A 6,217-nucleotide genomic window follows, 5' to 3' on the forward strand; every position below is an offset into this window, starting at 1 on the left:
GTTTACAATAAATGTCTTCCACACATTAACTGTAGCTGTTTTCAGTGTGATTTTAAGCAAGTAAAACTTTTCTAGTGCTTTGATGTTTCAGCAGACTGTGAAGGCCCATGGTTATATCCCTCCCTTTATCTGAAGAAACTGGTAGCAGAGACGCTAAAGAGTGCAAGCAAGGCACGCTAAATTTATGCCCATCTTTTTCATAAGCTTTGTCTTTGGCTGTTTAACATACAGTGACCAGTATATTGGCGATATCTCAGATATATTATGGAAATCAACAGTATTATCAGAGTTGTGGTTCACAGATCTAGAAACTCCTGGAACCCAATCTGTTAATTTTTTCAAAGAGATGGCAAAGGAATTCTTATCACTTCAGATTACCCTGCAGTACTTTTAAGTGTAACCCTTTAACATGACTGACAGTTAAGCTTTCTGAGCTACTAGGATGTCACTGCTTGTTTAATTCATGCAATAATCATTAACATACCTTGTTTCAAGAGCAAAAACTTGTCCAGTGGAGAGAAAATCAAATGTGTGTTTTCCTGGAAGTCCTATCTTTAGGACACTTGGACTGCTGGCAGTTGGCACCTTCTTCCCTTTGTCATGAAACCAGGCCTTCTCAGAGAATCAGACTCCCAGTTCATCTTAACAGCTTTGTCTGGCTCTTCACAGAGGCACCTGAACATGTCGCTGTCTTCAGTCTCATATTCAATCTGTATTTGAAGAACCAGAGAGCAAAAGGAAGATTTGCCTCCTCTTGTCAAAGAAGATGCAAAATTGCTTGTTCAATGTTAGCGTGTTGGGGTGCTTATTTAGACGTTTAATGCAGAACTTCTCTTCTTTAGGTGACATATTCTCCAAACAGATTTCTTGCTTTAAACCGTGTTAAAAGCCTTTCTGGAGCAGTTTACCTATGTATCGTGACACAAGTGGAAGTAAGGAAAGATCATGACCATACTTCTCCCTGTGAGCCAGAAAGGCTGGACAACTACAAAAAGAGAGCTCCATCATCACTGTTTTGTAGCATATATCAGCGTGTGCCCACTCAATATTCATGACAGCGTTCTTTTTCCAGAGCTCTGGCTAGAGTGATTAAATGCCCATTGCAGTTTTGTCTCTCAAATGCAACTAAACCTTCAGAAATCTGATTATGACAGTAGCCGGGAAGTTGACAGGAAAGTAATGGAGCTTGCAAAGGTTAATTTGGATGAAAAAAACTTGTCATGAATCCATGGTACAGAGCAATATTTTCTAATCTGTGAGACTCGCATATAGTGGGCATGTGGTGAGAGGAAGGAAACTAAGAAAGGATGTCTTTCAAGCTGACAGATTTGATCATGAGAAACCTTCAGCTCCAAGTTTGGGTTTTGTTTAAAGTAAATATCTTCCTGGCAAGGCAGGCTTCACAAATGAGGAACTCATTTTCTGACACTAATGAATCTGCATCTCTAAGGCATACACACTGCTTATAGTCTCCTTTATAATATTCAAGACTAGAGGAAGCCTTCTGAAATGAGTGCAATTATTAGGATTTCACTGGAATACATGAGGACATAACTTGGCCAGCTTAATTACCCGTACCTGCATCAGTTAATGTGTGGACTGTATTTTCTGTCCTTGAAGTAAAGAATCACTGTAATAGCCTCATACCTTTTGTTACAGATGTTCTGAAAGTGCCTGTGAGATGCTGGAAAATTTCTCCATACAGTCCTAAGTTTCATGTTATAGGAGCCTGTCTTTGATTCTATAAGGATGCACTGAAAGCCTGCGATAAATTATTAACCGTCAGTGAGCCAGGTTTTGGATAGCTTCATTTATGTCAAGTACATCTTTATCCAGAGGTGGCATCATTGAAATAAATGAGGCTTGCTCTACTGTAAGGAGACACAGAGCTTTGAGTAAAACTATGAGAAGCAGTTCCAAGGTGTGTGATATTTGGAGAGAGATACTATAGAAAGCATGGGATATATTCATGACACAAGATGAGCCAATCAGGAGTCAAGATGGTTGGTTTTGTTGTGTGGGGTTTTTTTTTTACTAGGAAGAAGTATTGAATATTAGCTATTACATAATCAGCTACATGCGTAAAACCATATAAAATAATTTTTTAAAAAAATCTCAAAACTGAGATTTAGCTGAAGTGAAAGCTGCAGCTTCTGTAAACAATGGCAAGGTGACATGTGGGCCAGTTACCTACAACTGTGAGAGCTAGCCAGGCTCTTCCTAGATATCAGTCATATATCCTCCAGACAGGAATACAAAGGTATCATCACTCCTCTTTATAGCAGTCAAGATCTGTGAATGGTCTTTCCCAAGATCCTCTACTTTTGGGAGGGAGGGGGGTCATTTGGCTGAATGAACATGGACATGCCCCTCTGACACCCTTCGTGCCAAGACAGTTTCTGAAACACCAAGACGAGAAATTAAACTGGGGTTCAGCAGATTAAGTGACATACTATTATATAAACACCCGCAACAAGTGAAAAAAATGTGATTCAATTAGTTTTTGTAATCTAAGTTAGCTGCCAGATTGTACTTGACAATCTACACTCATTCCTAATGTCAGCCTGATCTTAATGTTGTGTTTTTATCATGAGTTCTTGTTGACAATGTAAACCACCTGCACAGTAAAACCCTGTTATTATCCACAATCACAAAGGGTGATTTTACACTACATACAGTAGATTGAATGTCATTTGGTACTAGTATGGGTTTTTGTGAAAGAGCTTCATATTTTACAGTTGCTTGTAGTAACTGTCATATACTGGATCATGAAATTTTGCAAAAGTGTATTTCAGAAATAATATTACTGTGGATTCCAGTGGAGAAGGCACTTGCTAGCTTTTGTGATAATCAAGCATGAGAATTTCTGTTACTGTGATGGATATAGCAATGTACCTCAAAATGTACTTCCCTTTACATGCAAACGTTTCTTTGTTTTAAAGGGCTTACTTCCATGCACATATACATGTGCCCTGTATTGTCTGGAGAGGTTATGAATTGTAGCATCAGTATCCTGACTTCCAAAATATCTGAACAATCAGAACTTTAAATTGAAATAGTGAGGACTGTGGGCAGCTAGCACCGTCAAAAAGCCAAGTCCTGAATAATCAAGCAAAAGGATGTGAAAAGGCCTGAATTCAGCCAGGCTGCCTGAAGGTGAGAACAAGACCAGCAGGTTTATAGGAATGTCCAGGAGTAGTTGTCCTCGATAGCAACAAATAGACGGAGTGAGAAGCACTTATCACCCTTGATAAACTGAGGGTAGATTTCATGGGGTTAGTGAAATAATCTTAGGAGGAAGCAGCTGGCTTGCTTATTGAAGCAAACAGCAAGCAGAAGTAAAGGCCAAGGAGCTGGGCAGGTAATTGGAGATTGACCGGGTGTTGTAAGAGTTAAAGAGAGCCCACATAAGCAACTACAAACAATGGAGTGGAGAGACTAAAACAGGGAGATAGATAACAAGAAACACCGGCTTTGCCAAGTTTTTTCATGCCTTATGTAACAAGGGGGTGTCTGAGGCAGAAGAAAAAACAAATACACATAGATTTGCAGCAGAAAGGAAAAAAACAATATCAAGAGACACACATCTGACAAAATTTTGACTGACCCCCGAGAGAGAAAAAAAATCTGTTGTATTTAGGCCTGTGGCACTCACCTGAAAGAAAAATCCTGTCTGAAATGTTAATATTATTGTTTAATATTCTTCAGAATTTAAATAATTTCAAAAGAAATTTTAAAACATGGGAATTTGTTTCTCCTGCCATAAAAGATAGTGCAATATAGCCATACATAGATTGTCTTATAATGTTGTACCTGTAGGTATAAATCTTACGGAGCTTCAGAAGAGAAACTTAGATCCGTATCCATTATTGCTAGCAAAAGCTTTTTTTTCCCATTAGATTTTAAATCTCTCTGCAATGATCTGTGTATAGACTTAAATTCCTGAATCATCTTGAATGCTTCAATTATGTTGCTATAGTAGTGTGTGTGATACCAACCAGCGTTATCCTTGGGGGCCTTGAATGGCCCCCGGCTCAGTACACTCTCCCCTTAGTAGAGGTACCCACCCCTCATGGGATTTTTCCAGCAAGCCTCTCTGTAGCTGCATCTTAGAGATTCTCAAATGCTTACTGCTCTATAGTGAGCATTTTATTAGTTATCGTTTTCCAGCTGTAGGGATCTTTTCTCGCTGATGAAAGGTAGCCCATCTCCACAGCTGTTATTTCAGCTGCCTTACCTAGAAGTGAGGAGCACCAAGCTGCAGATAAGACCTGTTTTCATACCTTGAGATTAGACACTGGCCCGACATGTATAACCACACACTTAAATTTAGATGTCATAATGTGTAGCAGAGTCCCACCAGTGCTAATTTCACTGTTACTCTATAGCCTCTGTTTTCCATCTCAGTTGATGCCTGCCAGCATCACTCAATGGTGAAATGCTGATAATGCTGACAGCTTCTCACTGAAGTGCTCTGGCACCTGATACTATGCTAATGGCCTATCATTTCCCCCCAGAACCACAAAAGCTTAGACATCTGCTCCCAGACCTGCTGAACTCTGCACCTCCCCAACAGTAAGGATCTGGGGATGGACCTGCACAGGCAATGCTGTAGTAGATATCCCTACAAATAACTTGATCAAGAAGAGAAGGTAGATGGATCCTTCTTTAGGCCTCAAAATCACAGACCCTGGTGATCATAGATGACTCTGACCACCCCAGTATCTGCTGGAAGGGAAATATGGCACAAACAGTCCATGAGATTTCTAAACTGTATTGAAAACTCTTTCTTGATGCAGATGATCAGTGAACCAACAAGGAGATGTTGGACCTGCTACTCAAAAACCAAGAAAGAACTGATTGAAGATCTGAAGGCTGAGGGCACTCTTGGCTGCAGCACCTGTGAGACTGGAGTTTAAGATCCTGGGAAAGGTGAGCAACATAAATAGCAGAATTTCAGCCCTGGACTTCAGAAGAGCAGATTTAGGTCTGTTCAGGGAGGCTTTTATGGGAAATTGTGCTGCAGGGCAAAAGGCCCCTGGAGAGCTGGCTGATCTTCAAGGACAGCCTCCTCAGAACATAGGAACAGCGCACAATGTTCAGAAAGTTGAGCAAGCATGGCAGAAGGCCAGTATGGATGAACATGGAGCTCCTGCCTGAGCTCAAACACAAGAAGTACACAGAAGGTGGAAGCAGGGACAGACTAGTTGGGAGGAATGAACAGGAGCTGTTCAAGCATGTAGGAATACACTCAGGAAAGCCAAAGGGCAACTCGAGTTGAAACTAGCAAGGGAGGCAAAGGGCAACGAGAAAGGTTTCTATAAGTACACCAGTAGCAGAGAGAAGACTAATGAGAATGTGGGCTCATTGCTCAGCCAGAACAGGGAAGCTTGTGACAAGGGACATGGCAAAGGCTGAGGTACTCAATGCATTTTTTTCCTCAGTTTTCATTGGTAAGGTCTGCCCTCTGCCTCGCAGGTCCTTCAGCCTCCTAGCAGTCTGCAGGTGTGAAAGCAATACCCACAGTAGGGGAAGACAGATTCGGGGAGCACTTAACCCACTTAGACATTCACATGGGACCGGATGGGATGCACCTGAGAGTGCTGGAGGAGCTGGCTACTGTCATTGCGATGCTGCTAACACTTTTGAAAGGTCATGGCAGTTTCAATGCAGGGACATTCCTGATGACTACAAAAAGGCAAACACTGCACCCATCCTCAGAAAGGACAAGAAGGAGCATCTAGGTAACTACAGACTGGTTAGCCTCACCTTGGTCCCTGAGACAGTTATGGAGCAAATCCTCCTGGAAGTTGCTTCTAAACATATGAAGGACAGGAAGGTGATTGCGAGCAGCTAGCATGGGTTTATCAAGGGCAAACCATGCCTGACCAACCTCATTTCTATTCAGATGTGCATAAGGGGAGGGAAGTGTGTATTGCATACCTTGACTTTAGCGAGCCTTTGACACAATCTCCCACAGTCTTCTTATCACCAAACTGGTGAGATATGGGCTAGATAAATGGTTAAGGTGAGTGGAAAATTGGCTGCACTGTTGGACTCAACAGGTTGTGATCAGTGACGCAAAGAACTTGTAAGGTGGCCAGAAACTAGTGGTGTCTCTTAGGGGTAAATACCAGGACCAGCAGTGTTTAATCTCTTCATTGATGACCTGACTGGTGGGACAGACTGCATTCTCAACAAGTTTGCAGACTTGCAA

Source organism: Strix uralensis, chromosome 2 (assembly GCF_047716275.1).
Source record: "Strix uralensis isolate ZFMK-TIS-50842 chromosome 2, bStrUra1, whole genome shotgun sequence".
Taxonomy (NCBI): Eukaryota; Metazoa; Chordata; class Aves; order Strigiformes; family Strigidae; genus Strix; species Strix uralensis.